The 14756-nt window shown below is 41.2% G+C and overlaps 1 protein-coding gene across 1 annotated transcript in view; it reads left to right on the top strand.

Moving 5' to 3' along the window:
• Positions 1-14756, top strand: part of LOC138846894 (glutamate receptor ionotropic, NMDA 2A-like) — a 171441-nt gene that overhangs the window by 49973 nt on the left and 106712 nt on the right. The window contains exons 9-10 of the mRNA XM_070063914.1: positions 3593-3873; positions 9871-10003. The gene's annotated coding sequence lies outside the window, so the exon portion shown is untranslated. The remainder of the gene's footprint in view (positions 1-3592; positions 3874-9870; positions 10004-14756) is intronic.

Genomic DNA, 14756 nt, shown 5'->3' with positions numbered 1-14756 from the left:
AAAAGTGTTCCATCCAATGGTTCACCCCCCAAATGGCCACAATTGCCAGAGCTGCACCGATCCAAAGCCAGGAGCCAGGTGCCTCTTCCTGGTCTCCCATACGGGTGCAGAGGCCCAAGCACTTGGGCCATCCTTCATTGCTTTTCCAGGCCACAGCAGAGAGCTGGACTGGAAGAGGGGAAGCTGGGTTTAGAACCCGGTGCCCATATGGGATGCCAGCACCGCAGGAAGAGGATTCACCTCGTGCACCACGGCACTGGCCACTTGTGTACTGTTTTGCCACATCCTTTCCAGCATTTGTTGTTTGTTGATTTCTGTATGCAAACCATTCTAACTGTGGTGAGGTGAAACTTCATTGTGGTTTCATTTTGCATTTCACTAATGGCTAGTGATCCTGAGCATTTTTTCATGTGTCTGTTGGTCATTTGCATTTCCTTCCTTGAGGAATGTCTGTTCAAGTCTGTTGCCCATTCTTAACTGCATTGTTTGTTTTGTTGCTGTTGAGTTTCTTGAGCACTTTATACTTTCTGGATATTAACAATTTATCAGGTCATAGTTTGCATATATTTTCTCTCATTCTGTCAGTTGCCCTTCACTTTGCTGAGTTTTCATTTACAGTGCAAAAGCTTCTCAGCTTGATGTAATCCCATTTGTGTGTTTTTGCTTTTATTGCCTGTACGTCTGTGTTCCAAGAAGTCTGCATCTGGCAATGTCTTGCATCATTTCCACAATGTTCTCTAAGAATTTGATGGTATTAGGATGTACATTTAGGTCTTTGATCCTTTTTTGAGTTTGTTTTTTTGTAAGAATGAGGTAGGTTTTTATTTTCATACTTCTCCATGGGAGATCCACCTTTTATGCACCATTTTTTGAAGAGACTGACCTTGTCACATGGTTGGATTTTAGATCCATTGTCAAAGATAAATTATTTGTAGATGTGTAGATTGAGTTTTTGGAGTTTCTATTGTGCTCCATTGGTCCACATGTCTATTCTTTGCCAGTATCAGGCTGTTTTGTTTGTAACTGTCCTGAAGTATGTCTTGAATTCTGGTATTGTGATGCTTCTGACTTTGTTGTTCACATATAAGATTCCATTAGCTATTCTGGGTCTCTTGTGTTTCCATTTGAATTTTAGCATCTTTTTCCCCTAGATCTGAAAAGAATGTAATTGGCATTTTAATTGGGATCACATGAATTTGTAAATTGCTTTTGGTACTATGGACATTTTGATTATATTGATTATTTTAGTCCTTGAATATTAAAGATTTTTCCATTTTCTGTGTCTTCTGTTTCTTTCACTAATGTTTGCTAATTTTCATATTAGATACTTTGGCATCCTTGATTAATTTTATCCCATGGTGTTTAATTTTTTTGTAGCAATTGTGAATGGGATTGATCTTAGAAGTTCTTTCCCAGCCATGGCATTTTATACATAGACTATTGATTTTTGTGTTAATTTTGTATCCTGGCACTCCCCCAGACTCTTTTTATGAATTCCAGTAATCTCTTAGTGGAGACTTATTTCCCCTATATATAGAATCCTGTCACCCGCAAGTAGGGGTAATTTGACTCCCTCCTTCCCAGTTTGTATCCTTTGATTTCTTTTTCTTGCCTAATAGGTCTGGCTAAAACTTCCAGGTCTATTTTGAATAGCAAGGACACAAGTTGTCATCCTTGATTCCAGCTCTTCACAGGAATGCTTCCAACATTTCCCCATTCATAAGATGCTGTCTATAGGTTTGTCATAAATTGCCTTGATTATGTTGAGCAATGTTCTTATTATACTCAGTTTCCTTAAGGTTTTCACTATGAAAGGATGTTGTATTTTGTCAAATGCTTGCTCTGCATCTATTGAAATAAGCCTATGGTTTATTTGAAAGTTTTATTTATTTATTTGTGAGGCAGAATTATAGATGGAGTAGGAGAGACAGACTTTTTGATTGGTTGGCATACAGTCCTTTGTATTAGCTCCTGATGGGTAAGTCTTTTAATCATCTGTGGTATCTGTTGTTACCTTTCATTTTTCATCTCTGATTTTACTGATTGGGGTCTTCTTTTTTTTTAAGGATAGTTGGACCAAGAGTGTATAAATTTTTTAAGCAAGTTCTTCATTTCACTGAGATTTATATTCTTTTTTGCTTTCTATTTTGTTTATTTCTCCTCTAATTTATATATCTCTTTCCTCTTGATAATTTTGCATTTGATTTCATTTTTTTTCAAGGGTGCTACATTGGTGGCTCACTTATTTGATTCTTTTCCAATTTCTTGGTATAGCCACCAATTTCTCTAAACTTTCCAGTATCTGATAAGTTTTGATATGTTATACTGTCATCTTTATTCGTTTTCATCTTTTTTTAATTTTTTCTGACTCACAGTTCATTCAGGAGCATGTTCAGTCTCCATGTGGTTGTATATGTTCTTGAGGTTCTTGGTGTGGTCATTCGCCCCTTCATTCCATGTAGTTGTGGAAGATGCATGGTATGATTTTGATATTTGTTGAATTAGCTGAGACTTATGGCCTACCTTATTGTGTATCCTGGAGGGTGGCTCAAGGCCTTAGTTCCTGTCAACCATGTGGGAGACGTGGATGAAGATCCTACTTCTCAGCTTTAGTCCCATCTTGAGGGCATTTGGGGAGTGACTCAGTAGATGAGAGCTATCTCTAGCTCTCTCTCTCATAATGAATCATTCAAAATTTTACCTCCCTTTTTTACCTGGAAACTTGATTTAAAGTATTCAAACTTGATGTATTTCATATATACAAATTTAGAAACATTAATTATTCCCACTCTACCCTCGCTCACTCCTACCCACCGACCCGAACATGCTCCCATCCCTCTTCATTTTTTTAAAGATTTATTTATTTATTTATTTATTTGAAAGTCAGAGTTAGAGAGAGGAAAGGCATAGAGAGGTCTTCCATCCGATGGTTCACTCCTCAATTGGCCACAATGGTCAGAGCTGTGCTGATCTGAAGCCAGGAGCCAGGAGCTTCTTCTGCGTCTCCCAATGGGTCAGGAGCCCAAGGACCTGGGCCATCCTCCACTGCTTTCCCAGGCCATAGCAGAGAGCTGGATCGCAAGTACAGAAGCCAGTCTCAAACTGGCGCCCATATTTAATGCTGGTGCTCCAGGCCAGGGTGTTAACCTGCTTGGCCACAGCACCGGCCCTATTTCCCATCCCTCTTCATCCTCTATCCACGATTCCCATTCTTATTTTATACAAAAATCTATTTTCAATTATTTTATACTCATAATATAAAGCCTGCACTATGTAAAGAATTCAACAGTTTGAAAGAATTAAAAAAAAATCTGTTCCTGAAGAGGCAAGACATGGTTTGTTCAAAATCATTCTATCTGCAAGACAAGAGTTGTCTAAATCATTGTACGTCAAAGTATCAATATCACTAATATAGATCACCTTTTAGGTACTCTGTTACCACAGATCAGGGAGAATATACAGTGTTTGTCTTTTTTTGGAAAGGGTTATTTTAAAGTGTAAGGTTTTACAGTTGCATCCATTTTTTTCCTTTTTGCAAATGACAGGTTTTTCTTTTTTCTTTTCTTTTTTTTTTTTTTTTTTTTTTTACCAGAAAACGTTTCTTACCTGGAGCACATCGGAGATCAACACAGTCTTAGCCCGGAGCCAAGACTGCTGTCACCCACGTTTTTGACGCTGCCTGGCCGCTTCCGGTGCTGCTGTGCTTACTGGGAGGAAGAGGCGGGTCCTAGATGGCTGGCGCTTGCGCAGTCGGCCTGGTGGAGAGCAAGACGGTATTATCTGCTGGTGGCGGCATGTCGTCGGCTGCCGGAATTCTCGGCTGATGGCGGCGTTTTCGGCAGCTGTACTGGCCCAGAGAGTGCGGGAGTGAAGGTGAGTTTTTCTTATGAAACAATGAGAGGCCTGGGACCTCGTCGCGGGGTGGGGGGTCGTGGCTCCTCGGAGCAGTGTAGACACTCATGTCCGCAGGCTGGGCGGCCATGGGGGCGGGCGGCGGCTCAGCTGTGGGAAGCGGAGAAGCGGGTGGCTGGGCTTGCGCTGGAGGACAGGACTGCGGATTACAAGGTATGTTTATTTGTAACCTCTAACTTATTTATTTAGTCAGTTCTAGCAGTGTTTTTGGTGGGTGTTTTAGTTTTCATTGATTTTTATGAGTCTTTTTAGGTTGTCTATATCTTCTGGATTTAATCTTAGTAGGTTAAGTGTATTTGTTATCCAGGGATTCCTCTGTTTCTTCTAGTTTTCCAGTTTATTAGCATATAGTACTGAATAGCAATTTCTCTGAAACCTTGTGTTTCAGTGATGTTGATTATAATCTCTGCTTTTTTTCTGTAATTTTATTTACTGGAGTTTTTATCATTTTTGTTAGTCTGGTTAGAAGATTATGTACTTTTTAAAATTTTATATCAGGTATGTAAATTTCATGTATTTCTTATATACAGATTCAAACATACTGATACTACTTCCCATGCTAGCATCTCTCAAGCCTGCACTCCCAGCCTTCTTCTTCCTCCTTCTCTTGTTCCCACTCTTAATTCTTCATCAGTTAAAGGTAGGGTGGGCAAGTTCCACGTGAGCTGCGTAGTGATCTTTTTTCGAAAAAATATATATTCTTAAGTGGCAGAGATCCAGAGATAGGGAAACACAGAGATAGAGGTCTTCCATCTGCTGGTTTGCTCCCGAAATGGCCACAGGGCCCATTGCTGGGCTGATCCAAAGCTAGGAGTCAGGAGTTTCTTCCAGGTCTCCCATATGGAGACTGCATTCAGTAAGAGTGGTAAAAGGGACATCTTTGTGTTGTTATATGTTTGACAAAATGATTTCACATTCTCCCCATCCAGCGTGACATTGGCTGTTGGTTTGTCATACATAGCCTTTATGATATTGATATGTATTCCTTTTGTGTATATTTTGTGTAGTTTTTAATCATTTTTTATTCTACTGATATCTGTATCTAATTAGATGATGTGGTTTTCAAAAGATTTATTTCATTTGTTTGCAAGATTTATACAGAGAGATATAGGTAGAGCAAGAGCAAAAGAGAAGGAGGGAGGGAGAGAGGTCTTCTGTTTGCTAGTTCATTCCCCAAAAGACCTTGATGGCCAAACTGAGCCATCAGGATCCAGAACCTTGTTCCAAGTCTCCCATGTGGCTGCATGGCCCCAGCTAATTGGGACATCCTCCGACATTTTCCCAGGCATGTTAGGAGGGAGCAGGATTGAAAGTGGAGCAGCCTGGATGCTAAATGGCACCCATATGAGATGCCGGCATTATGTGTTTTGGTTTTAACCCTCTGTAACACAGCGCCAGCCCAGACAATGTGGTTTTATTCTTCCATTATTTTGATAAAATTCATCATGTTTGTTAATTTGCAAATGTGGAACATCATGGCATTTCTGATATAAATTCCAATTGAAGGTTTTATGTGAGCTTCAGCATGTGGTTTTGGTTTTGTTAGGCTAGAATTTTGTTAAGAATCTTTGCATCTTTTTCATTATGCATATAGGCCTTCAGTTTTCTTTGTATTTCATGTTTTGTTATCTTTTGTGGTTAAAGTAATGCCGGCCTCTCAAAAAGTGTTTGTTAGAGTTGAATCTTATTTGATCCAGTTCATTATTTTGAAATAGTTGGAAAAGTATTGGAGTTGCTTTGTAAATCTTCAAGCTCCTTGGTTTCGTTTATTTAAAGGTATTTAAATTTTAGTAGCTATTGTGAATGGAATGGATTTTCAAAGTTGTTTCTCAGCCCTGATATTGTGTGTATACAAATTCTATTGATTTTTGTGTGTTGATTTTATTTCCTGCCACTTTTCCAAACACTGTTATGAGTTCTAATAGTTTCGTAGTGGAGTCTCTGGGTTCCCCCATTGATAAAATCATGTCCTTTTGAAAGAGGGATAGTTTGACTTCCTCCTTCCCAATTTGTATCCATTTGATTTCTTTTTCTTGCCTAATGGCTCTAAAACTTCCAGAACTATCTTGAATAGCAGTAATGAGAGTGCATCCTTGTCTGATTCCAGATCGTAGTTGGGAATGCTTCCAACATGTCCCCATTCTGTTTTTTAAATATTTATTTAATTGAAAGGCAGATTTATGGAGTGAGGGAGATTTTCCAAGAATTTCCAATTCATTGGCAAACAGTACATTGTAGGAATTCCAGATAGTTGTTTTTATTATTGGGTTTCTATTATTACAGTTTGTTTTTCATTTCTGATTTTACTGATTGGGGTCTTATTCCTGTTTTGCTGTTGTTGTTGTTTTGGAGATTTTCAGCAATTTTCTAAAAAATATTTTTTAACCAGATTTTCATATCAGTGATCTTTTTATTTTTTTTGGACAGGCAGATTTAGACAGAGAGAGAGACAGAAAGGTCTTCCTTTTCGTTGCTTCATTCTCCAAATGGCCGCTCTGGCTGGTGTACTGTGCCAATCTGAAGCCAGGAGCCAGGTGCTTCCTCCAGATCACCCACACGGATGTAGGGCCCAAGCATTTGGGCCATCCTACACTGCACTCCCGGGCCACAGGAAAGAGCTGGACAGGAAGAGGTGCAACCGGGACAGAATCTGGCACCCCGACCAGAACTAGAATCCGGTGTGGCAGCGCCGCAAGTGGAGGATTAGCCTATTGAGCCACGGCGCTGGCCTCATTGATCTTTTATAATGTTTTTCTTCAGCTTTGTTCATTTCTTCTCAAATTTCCATGATTTCTGTCATCCTACTAATTTGGAGTTTGATACGTTGTTTTTCTAGATTTTGTGATGCATTGAAAAGCTCATTTATTTGATTCCTTTCCAATATCTTGTTGTAGGCACAAGTTGTTATAAAGTTTCCTGTTAACATTGCATTTGCTGTGTCCCATACGTTTTGCTATGTTGTACTGTTATCTTTAATCATTTCCAGAAATTTCTGGATTTTCATTTTGATTTCTCCTAAGACCAACCATTCATTCAGGAGCATGTTGCTCGGACTCCACGTGTTTGCATATGTTCTGGAGTTTCCTAAGTTGTTGATTTCCTGTTTCCTTTCATTTTGATCATAGAAGATGCATGAACTGATTTCAGTTATTGAGTTTTCTAGGCTTGCTTTATATCCTATCATATGTTGTGTCCTAGAGAAAGTTCCAGGGACTGATGAGAAGAATATGTATTCTGCAAGTTGTGGGATGAAATGTTCTGAGTTAGGATTTCAAACAAGGCAGCCTGTTCTCAGGGACAAAGTGATGAGCAACTGTGTCACCTACAATTTTGACATAGGGGAGGGGCTAGGAAACGACCAAGAGAAGACAGTTCAGGTGTTCTTGTAAGATACTGTTTTTTAGTTAAGAGATCCAAATTCCATGCATTTCATAAATACAATTTAGGTACACAGTGATAGTCCCTACCCTACCTCCCTGTCAGGGGCATAACACATTGTGCACTTGTTTGTCTGACTCCGGGCAGCAACCCTGGCACTGACCAGGCCAAGGATGCTGGGCAGGTATCTGCCGTTCAGTAGCCGTGACCATGGGCAGTTTGGCAGAGCTGTGCACCATGTGGGAGTGGCTGGGTGTTAGCCCGGGAGGTGTAGAGAGCTCCACACTGCCCTGAGCTTCTGGTGGGCTGGATTGGGAGCAACGATGCCCTTGGAGTGCTCCTGATGATGGTGAGCACAGGAAAGGCATGTCAGGCTGGGGCTCAGGCTGCAGCCCCTGGTTCTTCAAGGCAGTGCGGCCTGTTCTGCTGACGCTGTGTTTCTGGGAGGAAGGGATGGGTGTTAGTTGGATGGTACTTGCGCAGTAGGCCTAGGGGAGAAGTAGGCTATATCCAAGGCAGTGTCGTTGTTGGCTGGCATTGCCAGTAGTGGTTCAGTAGGCTTGTAGAGTGCAGGATGGACTTGTTGTGTTTAAGTTTATGGACAGAGAGATGCCCAGGGCCTGCCTCAAAGGATGTGGGATCCCGGTGCTTCCCAGCAGTGTTTTCCCTGCAAATCCACTGGTTCAGAGGCAGCGGGGGCTGGGCAGGGGCTCAGGTGTGAGGAAGCCATGATGCAGCTGTCTGCCTCGCCTCCCCCCCAAGAAGGACTGGGAAGTGAAACTAACGCAGAGTGGACACTGACCCTCAGCTGCCAGGCAACCTTGCTCTTCTGGAGACTCTCCACTTCCTGTCATCAGTTCATGGACATCAGGTTTGATTCCGTATCTCAGCTATTGTGAACTGAGCTGCAGTAAACCTGGAGGTACAGATAACCCTTTAAAATCTGCTGATTTCATTTCCTAGGGGTAAATCACCAGGAGGATTGCTGAGTCATATGGTAGATTTATTTTCAGCTTTCTGAGGTATCTCCATACTGTGTTAGGCAGTGGCTTCCCCAGGTTACATTTCTACCAACAGTGTATTAGGGTAGCATAGTGCCAGATCCTCAGCAGCATTTATTGTTTGTTGATTTTAGTATGAGAGCCATTCTGACTGTGGTGTGGTGAAACCTGATGGCTAGCGATCCTGAGCCGTTTTTCATGTGTCTGTTGGCCATATGAAGTTCCTCTCTTGAAACATGCCTGTTCAAGTCCTTTGCCTATTTTTAAATGGAATTTTTGTTTTGTTGCTGTTGAGTTCCTTGAACTCTTTGTAGATTGTGGATATTAATCTTTTATAAGTTTCATAGTTGGCAGATTATTTTCTCTTATTCATTTGGTTGCCTCTTCACTTTGCTCTTTTTAGATGCTGGATATTAATCTTTGTTTTTTGACAGGCAGAGTTATCCAGTGAGAGAGAGGGAAACAGAGAGAAAGGTCTTCCTTTTTCCATTGGTTCACCCCCAATTGGCTGCTGCGGCTGGCACACCACGCTGCTCCGAAGCCAGGAGCCAGGTGCTTCTCCCGGTCTCCCATGCAGGTGCAGGACTCTAGGACTTGGGCCATCCTCCGTTGCACTCCTGGCCACAGCAGAGCCTGAACTGCAAGAGGAGCAACAGGGACAGAATCTGTCGACCTGACCGGGACTAGAACCCAGAGTGCTAGCGCTGCAGGTGGAGAATTAGCCTATTGAGTGGCAGCGCTGGCCTGGATATTAATCTTTTATCAGTTTCATAGTTAGCAAATAGTTTCTCCCATCCTTTTGGTTGCCTCTTTACTTTTCTGAGTGTTCCTTTTGTAGTGCAGAAGCTTCTCAGCTTGATGGAATCACATTTGTCTGTTTCAGCTTTTATTGTGCTACTGGCATTTTTTTCCCAGAAATCTTTCTTTAAGCCAATGTTTTCCAGTATTCCCCAATGTTCTCTAATAATATGATGATATTGAGTTTTAGATTTTGTTCCTTGACGTGTTTTAGTTGCTTTTTGTATAAGGTGTAAAGTATGGGTCTTCTTTCATAGTAGTGCATGTGGAGGTCCAGTTTTCTCAGGACCTTTTTATAAAGAAATGGTCCTTTGAACCTGGGATTGATCTTTAGCTCCTTCTTGAAAGATAGATTAGTTGTAGATGTGTGTGTTATTTCAGGTGTTTCCTTTCTGTCCCATTGTTATATTTTCTGTTCCATTCTTTTCTGTTCCATTGTTGTCATTTTTTTTTTTGCCTATAGCAAGCTGTTTTGATTGTAACTGTCCTGTGCTGTGTCTTGCAATCTGTTATTGTGATGCTTCAAGTTTTGTCAATGTTGTATAAGGTTGCCTTCTCTATTCAGATGTTCTCTGTTTTCATATGAATTTTAGCATTGTTTTCTCTCCATCTGTGCAAAATGCTATTTGACCTTTGCTAAGGATCCCATTGTGTCTGTAAATTGCTTATGGTAGAATGGATATTTGCATTATGTTGATTTTGCCAATGAGTCAACGTGCAAGATTTTTTCCATTTTTGTGTGTCGTCTTTATTTCTTAATGTTTTGTAACTTTATTTGTAGACATTTTCATGGATATGAAATTGGACACTGAGTTGACAAGGAAGTTCAGCTGCTGGGTAATCTTCCATTTCTGGAACCTCCTTGGCTTCCTGGTAAAACCCAGCTGTGCCTTCACCCTGGACAGGAGCAACTGGTTAGTAGTACATGTGGCTGTGTCCTGTTGATGGCAGCCCTTGGGCCCAAGGAGGAGAGAAGGGAAGGGAAGGGAAGGGAACCCTGTGCCCTGGGGTTGGGCTGCCAGGCTGACAGCAAAGTGGACTTCCAACTTTTGTGAAGGAAGGTCAAGTGGTGGGAGCCCTATATACATGTGGAGACAGAAATGTGGGGACCTAGCGTTCCTAGAATAGAGGAACCACAGAGACAGAGTTGAATAAGATATTGGGGAATGATTTCCCTGGGGCTTTGCCGAGAATTGAGGGGCAAAGAACATGCTAAGAAGGGAATACTGGTTGTCCAGGCAGTGGGAGGGGAATCTGGGAGGAATACTGTCAAATGTTTAATCAGAGTAAAAACATAAGAGTCGGGTTTGGAGAGACGTGGTAGTAGTTGTTATGTTTTAAATTTTCAGGCTAAGGACAATGGGATTGCAAGTACTTCATGCAGTGGGAGTGGAGGGTTAGATGCCATGGAAGAACCTGGGGCGTGCAAGGTTTTGGGAGCTGAAAACAGTTTGTGTCTGTATGTCACTATCCTATGATAGAAAAGGAAAATGGAAGGATTGTGAGGAGGAAGGCAGGCAACTTTGAGGAGAGTTGTAATAGGGAGGAGCTGTAATAGGTCTGCTTGTAAGAACTAGTGGAGTATCAGAGTGTGAGGTCCAGGATAGGCCCTGGGGAGAAACCTTACGAAAAGTGAGGGGAGGGTATCAGGTGGCGGGTAGAGGGAACTTTCAGGAGGGACTGGGGAATGGGTGCTGAGTTAATCAGGAAATTTGACAAAAGTGTGCAGACTACCAAGAGATGGAGAAGAAGTTATCTGAAAGAAAACTGGGTTGATAGGGGTCTTGGGAACAGGGAGAACCTGTTTTAGCCTATGAATGAAGTTTGTGGCTTGTGGAAGTCAGAATATGGGCAGAGGAGTTTCTCTTGGTAAATATATTTTTCTTGGCTTTCAAAGGAGTGTCTGCTATGTGCCCACATTTGCTCTAGTTATTTAAGGTACTGCAGAGAGCATCATGAGGGTTCATGAAAAAGTCTGTGGAAAGAGGAATTTGTAAGTTTGTTTCATTGTGTGTGTGTGTGTGTGTGTGTGTGTGTACAGAGAGAGAGATAGAGAATTATTCTTATCAATTCAACTGATGATGTTTGAAGTCCTTGACAATTTCTTGTTTTCCCATGAAGCATACTGCAATAAATATTGTGGTGAACGTATCTCTCTGATATAATACGTTCATGTATTTTGGGTTATATCAGTAGAGGAATTGTTCCATCATATGACAAGTCTGTTTTTATTTTCTTAAGAAATCTTTATATCGTTTTCCACAGTAGTTGCACTAATTTAAATTTTTACCACCAGTGTGTAAGTGTTCCCCTTTTCCCACATCCTCCTCCTCATTGTGACTCTCTGTCCTTTCGGTTTTAGCCAGTATATACGTGTGAGCTGATATCTCATTGTGGTTTGGACTTGCATTTCCCTGATAGCTTGTGATGTTGAGTATTTTTTCCTATATTTGTTGGCCATCTGTGTATCTATGGGGAACTGTCTGTTGTATTCCTTTGGCAATTTCATAACCTGATTGGTGTTTTTTTTGCTGTTTTTTTTTAAGTTGCAAATATATTCTTTTCTTTCTATTTTTTTAACTTGTATTTAGTAAATATAAATTTCCAAAGTACAGTTTATGGATTACAATGGCTTCCCCTCCATAACTTCCCTCCCACTCGCACCTCTCCATCTCCAGCTCCCTCTCCCATTCCATTCACATCAAGATTCATTTTCAATTATCTTTATATACAGAAGATCAATTTAGTATATACTAAGTAAAGATTTCATCAGTTTGCACCCACACAGAAACACAAAGTGTAAAATACTGTTTCAGTACTAGTTATAGCATTACTTCACATAGGACAACACCTTAAGGACAGATCCCACATGAGGAGTAAGGACACAGTGACTCCTGTTGTTGACTTAACAATTTGACACTCTTGTTTATGGCATCAATGATCTGCCTAGGCTCTAGTCATGAGTTGCCGAGGCTATGGAAGCCTTTTGAGTTCGCCAACTTCGATCTTATTCCGACAGGGTCATAGTCAAAGTGGAAGTTCTCTCCTCCCTTCAGAGAAAGGTACCTCCTTCTTTGATGGCCCTGTTCCTTCCACTGGGATCTCACTCGCAGAGATTTTCCACTTAGGTCTTCTTTTTTTTTCTTTCCCCAGAGTGTCTTGACTTTCCATGCCTAAAATACTCTCATGGGGTCTTCAGCCAGATCTGACTGCCTTAAGGGCTGATTCTGACGCCAGAGTGCCATTTAGGACATCTGCCATTTTATGAGTCTGCTGTGTATCCCGCTTCCCATGTTGGATCATTCTCTCCCTTTTTGATTCTATCAGTTAGTATTAGCAGACACTAATCTTGTTTTTGTGATCCCTGTGATTCTTGGACCTATCAGTGTGATCAGTTGTCAACTGAAATTGATCACTTGGACTAGTGAGATGGCATTGGTACATGCAATCTTGATGGGATTGAATTGGAATCCTCTGGCAGGTTTCTAACTCCACCATTTGGGGCAAGTTCAAATGAGCATGTTTCAAAATGTACATCTCCTCCCTCTCTTATTCCCACTCTTACATTTAACAGGGATCACTTTTCAGTTAAAATTTAAACACCTAAGAATAATTGTGTGTTAATTACAGAGTTCAACCCAATAGTACTAGAAGAAAAAGTACTAAAAGGGATAAAGTATTACATTGTACATCAACAGTGATGACAAGTGCTGATCAAGTCACTGTTTCTCATAGTGTCCATTTCACTTCAACAGGTTTCCCCTTTGGTGCTCAGTTAGTTGTCACTGATCAGGGAGAACATATGATATTTGTCCCTTTGGCACTGGATTAATTCACTCAGCATGGTGTTTTCCAGATTCCTCCATTTTGTGGCAAATGACCTGATTTCATTATTTTTGACTGCTGTATAGTATTCTATAGAGTGCATTTCCCATAATTTCTTTATCCAGTCTACTGTTGATGGGCATTTGGGTGATTCCAGGTCTTAGCTATTGTGAATGGAGCTGCAATAAACATTAATGTGCAGACAGCTTGTTTGTTTGCCAATTTCATTTCCTTTGGGTAAATTCTAAGGAGTGGGATGGCTGGGTTGAATGGTAGGGTTATGTTCAGGTTTCTGTTGAATCTCCAGACTGACTACCATAGTGGCTTTACCAGTCTGTATTCCCACCAACAGTGGGTTAGTGTCCCTTTTCCCCCCATCCTCACCAGCATCTATTGTTGGTAGAGTTCTGAATGTGAGCCATTCTAACAGGGGTGAGGTGAAACTGCTTGTGATCATGAACATTTTTTCATGTGTCTGTTGGCCATTTGGATTTCCTCTTTTTTGAAAAATGTCTATTGAGGTCCTTGGCCCATCTCTTAAGTGGGTTGTTTGTTTTGATGTTGTGGAGTTTCTTGATCTCTTTGTAGAGTCTGGTTATTAACCCTTTATCTGTTGCATAGTTTGCAAATATTTTCCCATTCTGTCCGTTGCCTCTTCACTTTCCTGACTGTTTCTTTTGCTGTACAGAAACTTCTCAATTTGATGCAATCCAAAATGTTAATTTTGGCTTTGACTGCCTGTGCTTCCCGGGTCTTTTCCAAGAAGTCTTTGCTGGTACCTATATCTTGCAGGATTTCTCCAATGTTCTCTAAGTATTTGATGGTGTCGGGTTGTAGATTTAAGTCTTTAATCTATGTTGAGTGAAATTTTGTTTAAGGTGAAAGGTAGCGGTCTTGCTTCATGCTTCTGCACGTGGAAATCCAGTTTTCCCAGCACCATTTATTGAATAGACTGTCCTTACTCCAGGGATTGGTTTTGGATCCTTCATCAAATATAAGTTGGCTGTAGATGTTTGGGTTGATTTCTGGTGTTTCTGCTCTATTCCATTGGTCTATCCATCGATTTCTGTCCTTGTACCATGCTGTTTTGATAACAACTGCCCTGTAGTAGGTCCTGAAATCTGGTATTGTGATGCTTCCGACTTTGTTTTTGTTGTACAAGGTTGCTTTAGCTATTCAAGGTCTCCTTTGTCTTCATATGAATTTCAGCATCATTTTTTTCCAGATCTGAGAAGAATGTCATTGGTATTTTAATTGGTATCGCATTGAATCTATAAATTGCTTTTGGGAGAATGGTCATTTTGATGATATTGATGCTTCCCATCCATGAGCATGGAAGATTTTTCCATTTCTTAGTATCCTCTTCTATTTCTTTCTTTAAGGTTTTGTAATTCTCATTGTAGAGATCCTTAACGTCCTTGGTTAAGTTTATTCCAAGGTATTTGATGGTTTTTGTGGCTATTGTGAATGGAATTGATCTTAGCAGTTCTTTCTCACCTGTGGCATTGCCTTTGTATACAAAGGCTGTTGATTTTTTTTTATTTTTTTGACAGGCAGAGTGGACAGTGAGAGAGAGAGACAGAGAGAAAGGTCTTCCATTTGCCATTGGTTCACCCTCCAATGGCCGACACGGCCGGCGTGCTGAGGCCAGCGCACCACGCTGATCCAATGGCAGGAGCCAGGTACTTCTCCTGGTCTCCCATGGGGTGCAGGGCCCCAAGTACTTGGGCCATCCTCCACTGCACTTCCCTGGCCACAGCAGAGAGCTGGCCTGGAAGAGGGGCAACCGGGACAGAATCCGGTGCCCCGAGCGGGACTAGAACGTGGTGTGCCGGCGCCGCA

The sequence above is a fragment of the Oryctolagus cuniculus genome, chromosome 19 (assembly GCF_964237555.1).
Source record: "Oryctolagus cuniculus chromosome 19, mOryCun1.1, whole genome shotgun sequence".
Lineage (NCBI taxonomy): Eukaryota > Metazoa > Chordata > Mammalia > Lagomorpha > Leporidae > Oryctolagus > Oryctolagus cuniculus.
The sequence above is the reverse complement of the archived record's forward strand: the minus strand, read 5'-3'. Positions and strand labels throughout refer to the sequence as shown.